Source organism: Accipiter gentilis, chromosome 30 (genome assembly GCF_929443795.1).
Source record: "Accipiter gentilis chromosome 30, bAccGen1.1, whole genome shotgun sequence".
Lineage (NCBI taxonomy): Eukaryota > Metazoa > Chordata > Aves > Accipitriformes > Accipitridae > Astur > Astur gentilis.
Window position 1 is genome coordinate 14,185,272 of NC_064909.1, and position 18,725 is coordinate 14,203,996.

Genomic DNA, 18,725 nt, shown 5'->3' on the forward strand with positions numbered 1-18,725 from the left:
GCTTGGGCCCAGGGACCCACCCCAGGGGGAGCCCGGGGACGGGGACAGGCCCTCGGGCGAGCTCTTCTCCCGCACCGCCCTGCGGTCGCGTCACGCTCAAGATGGCGGACGACAGGCGCCGGGCCGGGCGCCGCGCTCAAGATGGCGCCTCTCCCCGCCCCTCCCTTCCCCGCCCTCCCGGCGGTGACTTCCGGAGGGAGAGGGCGTCCGTCCCATGGTAACTGCGCCACGGTGGAGACGCCGCCGTCGCGGGGGCTGCTCGCTTCCTGCCGCCACCCGGGCCACAACAACGGGCAGCCGCCTCCGGGGCCCCGCCGCCGGCAGCCGCGAGGTACGCACCGCCGGGCGGGCCAGCGGCTTTCCCCGCCCGCCCGACCCCCGGTCGTGAGGTGAGAGGAGCACCCGCCGGGGCGGGCGGGCCCCGCGGGGCGGTCTCTCAGCGCCGCCGCCGCTGAGGTGTGCGGCCCCCGCGGCGGGAGGGCGGTACCGGCCGCGTCAGCCGTAGCCGGCTCTGGCGGGCACCCGGCAGCCTGGCGCGGGCGGCGGCGGGGCCCCTCAGCGCGGCGCGGGCGGCAGGCAGGCAGCCCTGCTGCCTCCCCTCCGCCGGGCTCGTCGCCGGGACGGCTTCCCCGCCTCCAGCCCCTCGGGGCTGGCGGGCGCGCCGAGGGCCCCCCGCGCCGTCTCCGTGCGGGAGGCGGCTCCCCCCCCCCCCCCCCCTCCCCCCGCAGCGGTCCGCCTGCGGCTCGGAGTAGGTCGGGCCGGCGGCTCGGGGGAGGCAGCGGTGTCCCCGCGCTCCGCCGGTGGCTGTAGCGGGGGGAGTAACATCCTCGGCTGGGGGTAGCGCTCCTGAGGACGGGCGCGCCCCGGGGAGCCGTGACCGGCGGGATACCGGCGTCTCCTCAGCGGGGGAGGAGAGCTCTCCTTGGGGCGGAGGTGTGCGGGCGGTCACGGTTGCCCTCCCAGCCGCTGGGCAGCCGGCGATGCCCTTGTGTCTTCTGAGCCTTATTTTAAAACATTGTGTAAAAATGAATATTTTTTTTTCATGTGCGCTTCTGAGTTTTTGTGTTTATTTTAGTGGGAGCTGGGCTTTTTTTTTTTTTTCTTTCTTCATAAAAAGCGTTCAGGCACCTAACTTTTTGTGTTCATTATGGACTGAAGTATGATCAGCCTTTCCTGGGCTTTTGGTCTTTGTTCAGACATACGCTGCCTGTAGTTGCCTAGTTTATATTTATATTAGGAGCAAAGGCTCTGTGATAACATAAGATCTACAGGCAGTGGTTTCTGAAGGGTACTCATAAGGCACCCATTATCTTGAGAAATTAAGATACAGTATCTCCTTCTCTCTGCACAACCAGTGTTCTGATAAGCTGCTTAAGCATTGCTTCCAATGGTGGTGGCAAACACTGGAGATATATTGAAAAGACCAAGAGGTCTGTCTGGAGATGCGTAGGTGATGAGTAGTGCACAAGCCTCCTCAATTTCTGGATTCAGTGCAAGTAACCAGGTATTGTGTTATCAGTGATGGCATGTGCAGCTATTGTAACTAGCTGTCACTGTACCCTGCTTACAGAATGGTTAGCTCCCATGTGAAGGACAGCTTACCTGGTGGCTCTTCCCATCCTTGTCCTAGCAGAGGAGGAGAGGATATTAGAAGTTTAATTGAAAACACTCCTGTGAGGAAGGCAAGGGGACACCTGTTTGTTTTCTCAGCCTCTGGATAAGATTGAAAAATATGATTTTGCAGAATGGTTGATGATTCACTTTGTATGTCAGCAAATGAGCTAGCTCTTTTCAGGAGAGGGATGAAAAGCTGTAGTTACTGGAAGCGTGTCTGTAGCCTGTGTGTGTTTTAAATGAACAAAAACTGTCTGATCGGAATTGCAAGTAGCTTGTTAGAGAATATGTGGCTTGGACAAACCTGTAGAATAGTAACGAACACTTAGGATAAAGCATCCAAGTTGTCAATGGGCTTATAAATGTGCTCAGGTTTAAAAGTATTGACTGGTGGAATTGCCAAGGGAATAAAGGTGCAAGAAAGCAGTTGGGACAGATAGGGACTGGGAGGAGGATGGGATTTTTTAAGTGGGCATAGGGATAAGACCCTGAAGCAAACAGCCTGCAGTGATGGAGGTGGAAGAGATCTAGTGTGAAATGGCCAAGGGGGGGTAACAATCTTCAGAGTGGGGAAATGTGTATTAGGAAAATATAAGCACTTAAAACATTGGCATTTATAGACTCGTGGCAAATATTTGTTTGTAATCACTAAATTGTTGACTCTAACAAATAATAATGCTTATAAACATTCAGTGTATTATAATGTTTATAACACTCACAAGTTACACTTATTTTACATACATTTACATTTTGCTCTGAATGTAAAATAAATATGACTTGTGCTTCTTTAGTTTTTCAGTAGCTCCCAGAAACTGCAAATAGTATTGCGATGCTGCTGTGCAGACTGCTGAATGTACAAGTGAACTGAGATACAAATTAAAGACGCAAACAAACATCCAGGGGTTTTTTTTTCTTAAGTAAGTATCTTTAAACGTTAAGCTTAAAGTAACAAAATGCAACAGCCTTTGACACTAGCATTCTATTTAGGAATAGAATGGTTAAACTATACCATAATTGTAGTTTAAGATATTTTGGAAGTCATTAAATAGAAAGGAAAATCAAATTCTGCAGAGAGATTTATTTCCTCCTTTACAGTGAAGTGAGTAATATCCTGTAGTAATATAATAGCCTAGTTTGAGGACATAGTTATTTTGAGACTAGAAGCTTAAACGTGTACATCAGTTAAAAGCAGATGGATGTTGAAATTGGGACCTGATACTATACTAGTGCAAAATATGGAGGACTGCATTAGGATTTGAGACTTTGTAGCGTAACTCAGGAGGGTTTTGTTTTGTTCTCTTGAGGAGCATTGCCTATATGTAGGGAATAAAATACAAGGATTGGTTTTTCCAGTTTTTTTAACCTGCTTTTGGACTCATCGTAGTGGAGTTAAGGTTGTTTGCAGGTTGTATAATGCAATAAATGAGGCTGCAGTGGTAACTGCCTTCATGGAACCTGGGAGAGAGCAGTGTCTGTGGCTGGGCTTTCCTGTATATAGAGCAGTACCTTTGCTTCAATTTGATTGCCTTCTCTTGCTTAGTAATGCATGAGGCATGACTTCAGGATGAAGCTTGTTCTTTATTTTTTTGGCAGAAGGGCTTACAACATTGCTGAGAAAGTAGGGGGTTTTCCCTTCAAAAGATTTTTTTTTCACTCCTCCTTTCCAAATCTGCTACCATTGCAGATTACCGACTGTTGGAGAATGCCATGTGAAGCTATTTTTGACTGGTCATAGAATTACTGTGGCAGAAACAAAAGACATTGATGGGGGAGAATGGTCCCAAGGGGCCTTGAGAAGAAAGAGATGGAATTCAGATTAGTAGCCTCCAAAAAAATCTTGCCGTAGAAGAGGTGAAAAATAAGACTATAAAAGAACAAAGGTAAAAAGAACATGTGAAAACACTTAGTTCTCATAATGTTACCCTTTCCCATGAGGAGGCTTCTTGAATGGCTTTCATAGTAATGTTTCTCATATGTTGACCATATATTTGAGCAGTAAGCTTTAGTTTTCCTCTAAGCCTTTAACAGAGATGATTGATTTATTAGCTTTGATAGAAGTATAGAATTACTTTCGAACTTTGAAATACGTACTAAGCACCTCAGATAATTAGCAAGCCTACAACTATCTCTCTTTAAAGTGATCAATGGCATTAATTTGGTTTGGTAACCATGGCTATTTTCTTGTTCAGTGACCATATGGTATTTCTGAGTTTAGTGTGACTTCCTGTGAGCAGTTTTTACAAAGTCAGCTGGGCTTTGGTGTGAAGTGCAGCAAAAATTAAACACTACGGGAAGGTGTGAAAATGTTCTTATATTAAAAGAAAAAAAGGTTGCTTTTCTGCCCTAAGCAAGCAGGTTGCTCTCACTTTAGTGTAAGTGGATTGTAGCCTCTAAATCATACATTCAATGAGACTGTAATGCTAAAATAGTCAAAACTTGTAACTACTGCTTGTTTGACACTGAAGTTTTTAATGCAAATAACTATTAACAGGTCAGTGTTTTGTTGTAAACAAAATACTACTTAGCTTTACTGTAAAAATGAGACCCTTGATACAGTAACTTACCCTTTTAAGGGGATCTCTTCTTAAGGTATGATACATTAATGCTGTTGTTGCATGTGACTTGACATTAATAGAACAGCCACATGAAATTTCCATCTGAATTCTGATTTTTTGAGGGTTGTGGCAGTGAAAAAAAAATGTGAATTTTATCTGTCTCATAATTTTTGGAACATCAATCCAACAAGTCAAGAGCTTTTGACAAGTGTTCTGGGCATCAAGGAGCATAGTCCAGCTGAGTTGGTGAAAGCTAGAATAACAGAGAAGATTCCTTGGCTGGGAAGCCCTGAGCTGTGTGTGAAGCAATTTTATAAAGGTGAAAGGTGGGGGGTTTTTGTTGTTTTTTTTTGTTGTTCTTGTTTTTAAGATGACCTTTACTCTCTGCTTATAAATAGCAGTTTAAATTGCTTTGTGGGAGACTCTCCAGCATGCAATATTAAGAGAAATAAATCTGGCCAGGAAAGTTGTGGGGAAGGAGAACTGGTGTCAGATAGTGAACTGGGAAGGAAAGGATCTAAAAGTGGAAGCAATCGTACCAGGTGAGTGGGGCAAAGAAAAGCAAGGAAAGAGGTGTTGGGAAATGGAGTGGGGCAAAGCCACGGCTTATGGGAGACTAAAGGTTACTAGTGGCAATGTAGGGTAGCATAGACCTTGCAAGAATAAAGTTTTCTAGGGAGGGAAGGTGGCATTGAGGAGAGACAGAGGGAGGTACTGGTTGGTATATAGGCAGGAAAGTGCCCCTTGAAATTCAGTAGAAATACATCTGAAAGGAGTGACAGGCACCAGAAGAACTAGTGACTGTAAGGTGCATGGTCTTGGAGTATGTGGATGGAGATGAGAATAGGGCATGTGGAGCCTGTCGCTGTGAGGGGAAACCCGAGTGCTGAGGTAGGGAATTGAGGGACTTTTGGTATGGAGACAGCTTAAGGCATGCAGCCCAAAATGAGAGGAGCTATGCCAGTACCCTCAAGAGGGACGTGGTGGGGTTCCAGCCTGGATGTCCTCAGTGGCGCAGAGCCCAGAGTGGTGGTCACAGTGTGCTCAGCTTACAGAAGCTGTGAATGAAACACTTTGTGCCCTCCCTGTTCTTATCCTTCCCTGCATCTTTATCCTCTATGGCAGAGGTGAAAAACTTGCTTTCTGGTGGGTTGGTATAGGCAACCTATGACTGGAAATAATGTTAGCTTTCTGCATTCAAGTCTGAAGAAAGGTCTTGCTGTGTATTTTAAATCTATAGCATTGTTGTTTTTGTAGAAATAGACAAACACAGCATGATAAAACCATTCTTGTGCTGTCTATAGTACAACATAACTCTTGTGCTATGTAGCACAAATTAATAAAAATGACTAAATTAAGCCATAACTATTAGCAGATGGATACTGTGTTTTAGTCTTGTATAGTCTCTCCGTGTTAATGAACTTGACATGCAGATAAAATGGGAAGGAGATAGCTCTGGCTTTAATAGGAGGAAATGTTTCCATTGTCATCTGAAAACACTTATGTTCCTGGGTGAAGCGTGCATGCTCAGCAATAGTGCTTTCTTGTGCAGAGCCATAGCATTTATAAACTAAACTATTGTTATTCCTGGATTGTCAAGAATCTCTGCCCCCTCTAGACTGTTAATTCTTTATCTTCTGTCTTTATGTAACCAAGGCTGGTCAAGGGTTGTAAATAGCCTTGTTTTAGAGTTCCTGGTATTTCTCTATGCCATTGCCATCCTTGCATATGGTAAGACATGTCTGTTGGAGGTGTACCAAGGAGTAAATTTCAAAAGCAATGTTATTGCCACAGCTAATACTGTGCTCATGGCTTGCTTTTGAAAAGTATTGCATTTGCTGTTTTCCTGAGTGTTTGAAGAGAGTATTGAGGGTATTGATGAGCATTGTTTCAGGTTTTAATGTTTAAGTACAGCATCAGTAATCTTCTGGTGACTGGTACATGTCTGATCAATGAGTATGCTTTAAAAATATTTTAGACATAAAAATGAGTAACTTTAAAGTGGTTTTCTCAAGGGGTATCTCTTTAAGTCTTCTTTACCAATGTCATATTTAATTGTATGTGTAACATACAGATTTTTCTATGTCTTAGCTTAGGGAAGATGCATTTGCCATTGATACGTGTTCATGCTGTCTTTTGTGAAGTGCTTGTCTGTGGTTAAATATTTGTACACAGGATGGAACATCAGTAGTGAGATTTGAGAAGACATTTTGTAGACACAAAATTTCTACTACCTGGAATGTGAGTGAAATGATACAGCTCAGATTACACTTGTGCTTTAGGGTAGTGCTGGAATTAAAGCTGGGGTTTTGGGGATTTGGGTTTTTTGCTAAGGCCTCATTTGTGGTCTTTGGAGTTTTGCACTTTCCTATTAGTTGTAAGACAGGGTGGATGCTTGATACCTATAGACCTGGACTGAAGATGCTTCTAGACTTGATGTGAACTTGAAAGACTTTCTTATGAATTTTCTCCCCTTTCTTTTTGTTGAAAGTAGTTGCTATGCTCAGCAATACAGCTGATAGGATCCATTTCTAAAGGTAAAAATATTTAATATTGAAACACCCTTGCTGGGCAGCAGTTCTTGAAGTTGCATAAAAATCGGGTGATGTGGAGATAACTTTGTGTGGGACGAAGGAAGAGGGGGATTTTGAGAACGAAGTAATTAATTAAAGATTGCTGCAGTTATGTTTTGGGCTTAGAAAATTACAGAGTACTATGCCACATAGTTTGAATATGTAAGTTAAAATATTTTCTTTAATATGTATGCAGTTCAAAATAATTATATAAAGCTGAAGGGAATTTTTGCCTCTTGGAATAAACTTTGGCCTAGTCTTAAACATATGTTCTCACTTATTGTTGATAGCTTCTTTAATACCATAAAAAACTACAGCAGGTATTGCAAGAATTCAGTAACTTAATCTTAACCCTTTGAAGTTAAATCATGTGAAATGTATGTCATGCTGATATATTTATAAAAACATAATGGAATTAAACCCTAAATCATTATTAAAACTAAAAATAAGGTCATTAATATAGTTTAGAACTCAGTTCTGTGACAGTAAAGTCTAAGATTCTGAATAGTCCAAGAAATTTTTGGGGCCTGAGTTAGTGTCATGTATTTTCTTTGATGGTGAAACTTTACAAAATGAAAAAGCAAGATTTGTATCAAGGGTTTTGGAGTATAGTATTTGTAAATGTATTATTGTGTAATAATGTTTATACATTAAGACAGCTGAAGAAGTGTTATGGTTGATTGTGAACTGGCTTTTTTGTGTGTAACTGCTTAACTGTTGCATCAGTAAACTTTTTCTCTGTTAATCTTCTGTCAAGCAAAGCCAATTTACGATTCGTTGCAAACTCAGTACTTTGGCAACTTGTTCTCTGTTAAAAAAATGGTAGAGATGGCATTAGTGGGAAAACAATTACTTGCTTTGTAAGTAGTGCTGTTGAGTTATGACTAAGTATATTGATTTGCCTGGCCAACACAAACTCCAGACAGAATTTTTTTTTTCATGGCCTTTCTTTGAGAGGGTCACATGGCTGTTTGTTACTGCCTTGGATATGGTTGAGTTCTACAAGCCAAACTGCTTTCTGGGGAAATTGAGAGGTTTTAAAATTATTTTTTTGCAAATGGATTTTGATCACTGATGTGTGACGGTGGGTGGATTGGAGGGGGCTTGTCCCTCTCTTTTTAGCTTTTCAAAATGTTTTACTTTGCGAAGTTCTTTAACTTCTCTTTGTCATGGCTTTACCAATAACATATACAACAAAGAAGTTATTGACTTTCAGAAATATATGAATTTCTAAATTTTTTTTACTATCTAGGCAGGAGAAACTAGCAGCTGTTTGCTTGTGCCAAACATGTTTTTGTTTTTTTCTTAAATTGGCATCTTTTCCTCTAACCCCCAAAAGCAATTTGAATATGTTGTTCAGAGTTCCTCACTGCATTTAGAACTTAGGCTGCTAAATCTGTAAACCCCACAAACTGAAGCTGTAATAATGGGATTATGAAGCACTGAGGCTTCCTACTTTTGAGGTCCAGCAGTAATTAACAGAGGTCCCTCTTGTCTACCCTACCTTTCAGTATTATCCTCTCTGTTTCAGGGAAGGGTCCGGTGGTCACTGCCTTAGTGTCAGAGGTTCCAAGTTAAAATTTAGTAAACAGGTAATAGTGGGTCTGAAAGATATTGCAAAATGATTATACTGCTTTGCTCTTCGAGTCTTATATGCCAGCTCTTTTGTCAACCCTGTTAATAGGATGTTCTGTGGTATCTTGTTTGTCTTTACTGGAAACTTGTATTCATATTTGTTTTGAATTTTCTCCATTGTATTACAGCTCTGAGCAGAATGACTGGGGCAGAGTAGAAAACAGGAATAGAGTAAGTGAAAAGATTGAACAAAGTAAATATTTTGGTAGTTCTTAAAAAGATGTAGTTAGCTTTTGTGTGAGCTGCTTCTGGGTAGTCTTCCATGATTTACTATTTAGTGTAATAAAGCATGGCCCAAAACAAGTACTTGTGGTTATTGCATGGAGAAGGGCAGGTGGGGGTGGTGGTAACTGATGCAGCAATTTTGTTCCACTGCTTAGGTTTTTCTTTCTTACAGTTACCTTCTTTCAGTGAATTTAGACTTGTATAGACTAGCTTCCTGAGAGTCTATCTATAATTAACAATATCAAGTAGTTTTAGTTATAGATGTGGCTGCCAGGTGCAGCAGTTGTGCTCTTACTGTGGGTAATGTTCTAGATTAGGGTGGCAGCACTTGTTAGGAAATACAAATTACAACTTACTACTACAGCATGCAAGCCCAGTAATGTGGTCTTGCTTTCTGCTTATGTGTTCATGGCATAAGACTATACAATTTGCAAAACCAGCAGAAAACCACTTGCTCAGATTAGCTTTCTGGTTGTCAAGGTGAATGAGCTCAATACATGGTCAGATGTACACCAGCATGATTGGTACAGCTCAACCAGAACAGGAGGTAAGAGACCTTGTTTAGCACTAATGAGGTATTTGGTGATCAGTTAGATTGTTTCCATCTGCAACATAAGACTTTGTTTTCCCACTTTCAAATTATCAATAGTCCAGATTGGTAAAGTGAGATGCTGCTGGGTGTTCATTAAATTAGGGTGCAGGCAACTAATAAGAGAGCTAAGTGGTGAAAATATTCTAAGAAATCAATTGGCCGCAACCTTTTTGGAAAAGGTTTGGATGAACCTTTTTTCAGAAAAATATTTAAAATTTCTGGTTTCATACTGTAATGAAAGTATGGATTTCTTTCTATAAATTTGGTTAAGAGCACATATTGGCTGAGAGTTCTGATGCAAAGTTATGTTAAACAATTTCAGAATAAAGATTAAAAGGTAAATATGTTTAAATAACAGAAATGCATGATACAAAGGTGTTACACTGTACAACAAACTGTTTACATTAGTGTGTTCCTGTCTCTAGAGAGGTTTTCCTACAGGACTAGCTCTTGCCCTGTATCTGTTCAGGCACGTTTGATACTAAGGGCATCCTTTTATGCTTATTACAATTAAGGTAGTATAGTTCTAGAATAGTCTCTATATGGTGATAAGAAGAATAAGGGTTGACCTTCTACTGAATAAAGAAATGTAACATGATGCTGAGAAAACTGTATGTTTAGTGCACTTATTGCTTCAGGTTTATCTTTATTGTAGGATAAGCTGCAATTATACCTGACCCCAGAAACAGAAGTGTAGGAACTTTCCTTAGGTAAGGAAAATAATGAAGAACACTTAGAAAAGTGCTAATTTGAAAAGCAGGTGAAATTCAAACAAGGTTATTTTGCTTTACCTAGTTCTTGGTCTCAGAACTGTTACCAGTTTCCAAGTAGACAGACAAAGTTCTTTAAAGAGCGGGGGAGAAGCCAAGCCAGTACCTGTATCTAAGAGGGGCAAGTGGAAAAGAACCACTAGAGAACTGGAGACCACTTGCAAAAACATTGCAACAAATATGAACTATTTGGTAGGCTCTTCAAGTAGTAAGTACAAAGGTGTTAAATAAACATGAATGTGGATTTTCTCAAAACGAAATTTGCAAGCACTCAAATCTCCTTTAGTGACATGGTATCCAGTCTTGTTTGGGATGAACAAATATGTTCATAGCTTAATGAGCTATTCTATTGATTTTGTCTGTATGGAAAGCAAGGAGATGTTTCTCTAAATACTGTAAAGTTGGTGAAAAACCTTAAATAGTTTCATGGATCACTGTCAGACCAGAGGGTGTCTAGACTGAATGGTCTCTGCAGGATTCTGTCACTAATTTAGACTTAAGTGAAATGTTAAGGCTGTGCAATATTAGCAGCAGATGGTACCAAGCTAGGAATTGCTGCAAGCGTGTTGAAAAATGTGGTTAGGCTTCAGAATGATTTGAAGAAGGCAAAGAAGCAGTCTGGGGAAGAATATGCCTTTTGCATAAGGATAAGACTCAAAATACTGTATTTCTTGATAATCTCTGTACAAGTAGACAACAGGGGAGTAGAATGAGTTTTGTGCAAAGGATCTGGGGATGTTGCATTTAACATACCAGATGTGATTCTGTTAAAATAAATGTTGCAAACAAGCAAATGTACTGTGATATCCAAGTAGGATAATTTTCCATAAATCACATGACAGTCTTTGATTCGAGGCTTAGGCGTTTCACCTCAGGAAAAACTAGAGTACTTTAAGAGAATATAGAGGACAGTAAAGAGAACAAAATCTTGAAAATGTAATTATTTTATTCACAGAAAGATTTAGAACTCTTTCCCTGAAAGAACAGAAGGCTACAGGGAGAGGGAAGAGTTGTCTTCAGGTGAGATATAAACGAGAAGAGAGGAGAACATTTTTCACTCTAGCCTCTCTGATGACAGAACCACTGGTAATGTGCTTAAACTGCAACAAAGATGGTGTAAATGGACACTAGAAAAAAACTTTGAGCCACTGGAACAGATGACTGTGGTATTTCCATTTTCAGAGTGCCTTATAAGGCACAGATTAATTATGTCTAGGTTGTGCTTTTCTCCCCCAGTCCTGAGAGGCAGTATTAGCTGCTTTATTGAGCTCCTTTCCAACCATTATTTTATAGTATTAGAAGATACTAGAAGAGTTTCTAGAAAGCAGGGGCATACAAATTAAAAAGGTATCAAAGTGGTTAATAGCACTGGGCCCATGTTAATCACCTTCTCATTTTGTGCTAATGGGTCTTGCTATCAAAATTGCACATCTGTACTCTCTTATTTCCATTCCCTGCTCTTCAAAGTAAAGTAATATTGCATAGGGGGGAGAGGGGGAAATACTTTTATAAATCTTCTGGCTTGCTTCCATTTCATCACTGTAAATATCTTCCAACTGAACACTAAGTGTATACTGGTGGCCACAAACTTCCAGAATCATCTTTCTTCCCAGCTTCATATAAAATTGCTTTGGGGACAAGGGAGAAATTAGACTTTTCAAACCCCATTGTAAATTTGATATCAAACTCTGAGATTTCAGACTGCTTTGCTCATTACTCAGTTAGAATTAAGATATAAAATAAAACACTCCCTCATTAGCAGATACCAGCCTTTATCTTGCATGCCCTTTTTCCTAAACCTGGCAATTAAGATGCATGAATAAGAGGCAGTGTAGTCTGGTATCAGGAACTTGGGCCTAGGAGACAGAACTGTCAGCATGTTAATCTTGGATATGATGTTGAATTATGATTTGCTGAAGGGCATGTTTAATTCCTGGCCCTGTTTTCCACACACAGAATGTAATACTGTAAGGATTAATATTTGTCTGTAGCTAGAGAGATGAAAACTCTCAGACATGTATCTCTTTCTGCATTAGAAGTATGCAAGCCCAACCTTTTCCTTTATGGATTCTTAGGTTGTGTTTGACTTCTGCTACAGTATCTTCAGGTTAAAGAACAACTATTTAAAATTTAGGTAGGTTAAAAATTCCTATCACAATGAAATTTACTGTGGTATTTTTCCCTAGTCTTTGCACATGGAAAATGCAGCCTCTTGTTTTCTTCCTTTGCTTTTTTCTTCCCCACTACTGTTGAAGATAGCTCCTTTCTCAAAGACTTTAGATGTATGGTATAGTTGTTTGGCTCTGTTAATGATTTATAAGGGTACAGAAAGCTTGCAGAATGTAAATTTTATTGGAATCCCAGTTCTGTTTACTACTTAGCTTTAAGCGAGGAGGCTGCATCAGTATAAACTGATTTGACTTTTAGCATTGTTATAGCAATACAACTATCCTATGGATTTCTTTTTTAATTTAAGTTCCTTAAGAGGCTGGGGGCCATGCTAATATGATCTCATTCTGGTTTGACAAACCAGCAGTGTTGAAGAGCGAGAGGTTTGTGGGGTCTTCAGGGCAATGAAATACCTTTTTTAAAATTGGTAGCATCAGACTGAAATCCCTGCAGGCTTCTTTCTGCAGGTGCAGGTTTTAAGCTAGGCCTCCAACTGATGTTTACATTTAAATTTATTATTACAGTGTCACCCTACGGGGTTTATAGTTCTTTCAGTGAATTCTTTGTGAAAGAACTGGCATCATTTTTTAAAAGGTTATGTTGAATTCTCGTTTCCACAGCACAAGTTGCCATGGATATGTCAGGTTCTTAATGTTTGTTTGCAGAGGAATGAGGTATAGAAGGTTCATGCTAGCTATTTTCAAATGAAGGTTCTGTATCCAAATGATGCTGCTGTTCTCATTGGGAGTTAACGGGCCAGTGAATGTAAATTCTACTGTCTGTTTTGAAAATGGATCGAGTTCACTTTGGAATGAGTTAATGCAGAGATGTTTATGTATATATCTTTACTTCATACTAGCTTGTCAGTTGTTCGGGTTGCTTATTTTCCTCTGCAGTAAAATGAACCTGCTGATTTTGTGTGCCCTGCAGTACTTTGGAGCCCTGTCAATCAGCATTTAAATAGGTAGACAATGTAGGTGCATTATTGCAGTGCCCAGGAACTGAGGAATGCAGCATTGCCATTGCAAAACCTGCTGTATTTAGTGCACCTTCATGAAGCAAGGAAGGGTCCTAGACTTCCCAAGATCCGGGAAAGGAGGATGGTGAATTTTGTCTAGCTAAGGGCTGGCATAACAAGGAAATTAAACCATACAACTCCTGCATATATAGATCAAATGCTGATGAGAGACTACTTACGTAATACAACACTTGAAGTATGTTTCTGGTCAGTACTCTGCCTTCTAAACCATCTGCTTTGCTCCTTCCTAACTACTCATTTACTTTTCTCCTCTTCCAAAATAAGGATCGCAAAGACGAATGTGTTTGTAACCTCTCAAATATTGATTCAGAAATACGGACTGCTGACTTTCAAGCCCATGCAAACTACCTGCACAGCACACCAGACCCTGCTGTTAAATAACCACTAGAAAAAGTGTACATTTAAAACAGAAGTCAAACATTAACTTGCTCCTTTCCCAGGTCATGCTGGAAGAGGCATGGGTGGGTGTGTTTGAAAGCTGAAGAAAATGAACCCTATGTTTGTCGTAGTGAAGATGTAAGTAGACTAAGTACTGCTCGTGCCATTCTAAGTTGTGCAGTCCTTAAGGACAAGGCAAGCAACGGCTGCAGGATGCATGGTTAGTTTTTTGGTCAAATAAACCGAAAGAGGAGCCAAAAGTCAAGAGGCAACGTAGTGGAAAACAGCGAAAAGGTGAATGTCCTCATGGAAAGTGAAAGATGAGTAAGGAAGAGAAACACCTATTAAAGAGGCAGCTCCATAAAAGGTAGAAGACCACTTTTACTGGCAGCAGCAGTTTTCTTGGTAAAATCAAGCCTTGTGTACATGCTGAGATAAACTTAATTCTGAAACTCCACAGCCACAATGGCTCTGTCCCCTTCCACTTAATGATCAAAGGCAGGCTTCTTGAGCAGGGGAGAAGCCTGGGCATGATTTTCTATCTGTGTAGCACAGTGCTGTGTACCAGTTGCTTCCTATACTCGCTCTGGTGCCAACCTTGTTTTAAAGTTCTCTCACATGTAAAGTTTATTAAAGGTATTTTGACAAAAGTGTGCTAGTCTTATACCTTGTGTGTTCCACAAACCTGAAATGTCTCTCAAAGGAGTGTCTTGCATATTTTAAAATATGTAAATAAAATACCCTCAGTGTGCTAATTTTAGTGCAGTACATCTGAGCTGAGTTTCTGAACAGAGGTAACAAAATGTTCTATGGGTTGGGTATCCATAGCAATAGCCAGAGAGGTGTCTTTGTGAAGTGATAGGTAGAGAGATAGATGTGTTATAAACTATGCCTGTTTAATAGAAGAGCACTTTTATTGCTTGTATAGATGTACTGCAAAATATCTTTAGTGATTTATGCGAGATAAATACCACTTAGCAGCCACCACCATTAAGCATCTCTGCTTTCTGTTCAGAATCTGAAATGCATATTCTGAACTTTCTGCACCTGTTTGGAGATACAGTGTAGTCCGGTCCTTCTTTGTAGCCAAACATCCAGTCATGAGTGTGTGCCAGGGAGGGAACTTTTATGTTGCAGAATAGTGAGGCAAGCTGTGGTCTAGTTTTCTGTGACAGAAGTTCAACTTCTGTGGGAAGTAAGTGGGCATGGATTTGAAGAGGCTAGTATCACATGTCTAGGATTAAATGAAGTTGTGAGAATTGTCACAGGAATTGCTGAGAAAGAGATTTCTAGGTTTGGGTTTTGAGGCCTGATATGGTATGGCTCCCCTTGCTGGCTTTAATATAGCCCATATACCACAAATGTACAAATTGAGCAGGACGTTATAAAATGATAGTGCTTGGGAATGAATGCCTTTTGCAGTCTATGCTTATTTTATTATATTAGGTGTTGGCTTAACAATACCAACCTGTCTCTCTGCTGGTAATCACCAGTGACCAAATGCTTTTGGGTTAGTCTGCTTTTATGGCAGTTCAAGCCTACTTTCCAAGTAGATTTCTAGGTAAAAGCCACCTTGTATTTTTTTTTCTAATCAGCCCATATGTCTATTTTCCATACTTGGAAATTGTGCTGTAGGCAGAAAAGCCACTTGGGCTAGTGACAGGGGAAGAAAACCCAAAGCGCTATATACATCTGCTGGATTACCTCATTTTCCATCGATGCTCTTGGCCTGACCCAACAGCTAGCTTCCAAAGCTGACGCTACCAGCCATCAAGATCCTAAATATTCACAGAGCGATCTCTATTAAATGTTTTCAGATTAACCCTTAATGCACAGTGAGAAAATGCCTCAGATGTAGAGTGTTAGGGAAAAAAAAGAATGAGGTATTAACTCAGAATGTTGTTCTCTTATTCCAAAAGGGATGACTGTTCCTGAGTGTGTCAATATGAAGGAAGCTGAGCAGCCACCTTGTTCTTAAGCTATACTTGCCTCCATATTACTGTTCTGGAACACCATGTGCTATGAGGTACATTTTGAACTAAATAACCAAGTAGATGAGGTGTTAAAGTGACAATGTTCAATCTATGGGAAGTATTAGGTTCTGCTACACTGGGGAAGACTTATGTTTATCCATTTCTTCCTTGCAGTGTGTTCACATGAAAGAATTCCCTATCATGTAAGAAATTGAAGGTTGTTCTATAAGCCATAAAAATCAGTCTTAATAGTCTGAATTTATGAGACTTAATTCTTCAGTATTGCGGTTTCTCCATAACCTGCTTTTGATGATTATTCTCCTTTGAGAGGAATGAATATGTATTACTGTTTAGTAGATTCACCTTTGAGAAGTTTGTCCCAAACCATAGGTTGTGTTTAAAACTTAAAGTTCCCCATGTTGGCAGATGGGATGTGGGAGTCTCCTGAGAGCTCATGATATGCACTTCTATGCTGCTTTGTGCAACCAGTACTTGATAGTGGGAACTTCTCTCCAACCATGTTGTTGCAGAGATTTGTTGTTCTTGATCTCTGGGGGGTACTGCTTGTTTGATCCACATGCTCTTTATTAATCTTCTGTGCTGAATGCCTGAGATAAATTAAGACAGGTAGGTATGCTCAGTTTAATAAATGAAAGCATTCTTGTATCTATTTGAAATTTCAAAAGAGGACCTCTTTGCTGGCTAGAGCGATGTATGTGACTGTTCTGTAAGGCTGCCAGGTTTTGAGAAAATTCATACTGAGAAATGGTATTTTTATAGTTGGTTTCTTGAAGGGTGTGGTTGAATTCATACTGCTCAGTCTTTTTTCTCTTACAGTTATTTCTTTTATGTGGATAAACACTATGTCTTGATTCTCTCTTAAAGTGGTAAAGAGCAGGTGTGTGGATTTACAAAAGAAAGAGGAATAAGAAATTATTCTTATACTTTTTCATTCACATTTAAATGGCTGAACTACTTAATAATGTTGGCTGTTGCTTTTAGAGATAGTTTAGCTGAAACTTTAAGAAAGAATTCTTTACTTCTGGTGCTCTTGATGTGATATCCATCATCTATAAACTTCAAAGTTGTGACCAAGGCAGAGACCTAAGGCATTGGATGCCTTTTATGTTGAGTTGTTTTTTTTGGTGAAACATAAGTGTAGTAGTCTAAAGTATCCATTTTTCTTTGTATTATTATTTTCTCCTCCTTTTAGGATTAACAGAAAAACATTCATCAGCTATTTAGTACTAGAATTCTATCTTCTGATTTCTGTACAAGGAACCTCTTAAATAGTGAAATTAATTGAATTACTGTAAGCATGTGATGTGTTTGTGAAACTCTGAAATAAGCATATAAAAAGTTACTCTTTTCAATGTCTTGATACGCCAGAAAGAAGGATTTCTACACAGGGAGAGTTCTGCATACTTTTGGAAGCATGGCAAGAATGTCAGTGTTCACAACTAAACTTTGCACTTTCAAATAAAGTGGCAATGTGTTTAGAATTGATGTTATAAAGCCTACTTCATGGGTGATCAGTGATCTACAACCTTTAATTTTTATCAGTTTTTACATATTTTAGGGAATAAACAATTGATTTTTTAAATGACTGAATCTCAACTTTTCTTTTTGGGTTGGTATTTGTGGACTTGGTATCACCTCTCAAGCAGGTTATTTGCTCTGTTTTATATGTTCCTGGCTAAATAGCATGGATGTACATGTTAGGGATGAGTACTGGGAAGACTCTGCTAGGGATTTCTTAAGTATGTACAACTCGAAGTGCACAGATGGCTTGCTTGCTCTCCTATCCTAGGAACAGTTGTTACACACAGATGCTGGCATTCTTGCAGACAGAAACTGTTAACTTCTCAGTTATAATGGTCTTGAAGAGAATGCTGTGCAGTGCAAATATACGTTACTAGAGTATTGTATGTATTATAATGACTCATATTTAGCAAAAGACTCTGGCTGGCCTCAATTCTGTTGTTAAACTTTTATTTCTTTCCCCTGATATTTTAGACTTTTTAGCAGCTGTCATTAATTGTGTGGTTGAACAGTTTCAATGCTAGTTGGAAACAGGTGGTGCATGCTCTAAATATCTTGAGATACAGATGATGGTCAACAATGTTGTCATTGAAAATGTATATATTTGTGTCAGCCTATGCTGATCTTGTTTTAGCAGAACTTTGATTTTCTTTGCTGTGGAGAAGCATGTACAAATCGTCCTAAAATGAATTTAGGGGTAAAATGTTGCTGAAACATCAATTCATTATAGATTGCTAAGCCTGTACAAAACCAGCATAGAATTTGCTGCCTTAATTGTAGAGGGTATGGATTAAACCAGCAGCAGAATGTCATGACTCTTAGCTGAAAGACAGCTTTGTATGAAGCATTTCATTTAGTATTCTATGATTCCCACCCAGAACGTTCCTATGTTCGCTGAATGTGGCATGTGTATTAACTGAGAGATACACTTGTATAACACAGTGAAATCTTTTACAAGCAGACACTTTTGGAAGGCTTAAACTTCAGGCAGGATCTGTTATTGTGTTATTTTGCTATTTGGATAGCAAAAACATCCAGTTTGCAATAGCTTATCCTGAATCTTATCCTTCTTAGCAAAGAATTGGGTTTTTTTTTTTTTTCAAATAGCACAGCATTAGTTTTGGGTCTTAAATCTGTTTGCAAATTGAACCTTGTAAACTTACAGCTAAAAGTGAATAGTTTTGGGTGTATTGTAACTGAAGACTTCGGAGGAGAATAAAATCGAGGCAATTAATTGGGCCTCCTTAATTAAATCTGTGGCTGAAGCACTCTTATAATTAAATCTTTTTAAAATATTATCCATATCTCTGTACAATGTTGTACTGCTAATCTATTCAGTTGGGTAAATGAAGGTTGATTCAGACCTTTTTCTTAAGCGAAGTCCCTAGACCATTAAGCTAGCTAAAATAATTTTAGACATTTGGTTTTCATTAGTGTTATAACTGAAACAAAAACATTTTAATGACTGATCCCAGATTATTTTGAAGTTTGCGCAACTTTGCTGGAAAGGTATTTAAACTGTAGTATCAGTTGCAAGTTGGCCATAGGCCAGTTTTTCGAAGCTGTTTCAAAGTTGGGTTTCCAGAGTGTTACAAAACAGGAAACTTTGAGAGGTGAGAAGGTGGAAGGTAGTTACAGTAAAATTTGCACTGGAAAGTGA

General features: G+C 39.8%; 1 protein-coding gene across 2 annotated transcripts in view; it reads left to right on the forward strand.

Annotated features, from left to right (window-relative positions):
• Positions 1–217: 217 nt before the first annotated feature.
• The window catches only part of DISP1 (dispatched RND transporter family member 1), a 93,359-nt gene continuing 74,851 nt past the window's right edge, over positions 218–18,725 (forward strand). Inside the window, exon 1 of one of the 2 annotated variants that reach the window (XM_049833437.1) lies at positions 218–389. The gene's annotated coding sequence lies outside the window, so the exon portion shown is untranslated. The remainder of the gene's footprint in view (positions 390–18,725) is intronic. The other variant, XM_049833436.1, reaches the window with a different exon arrangement.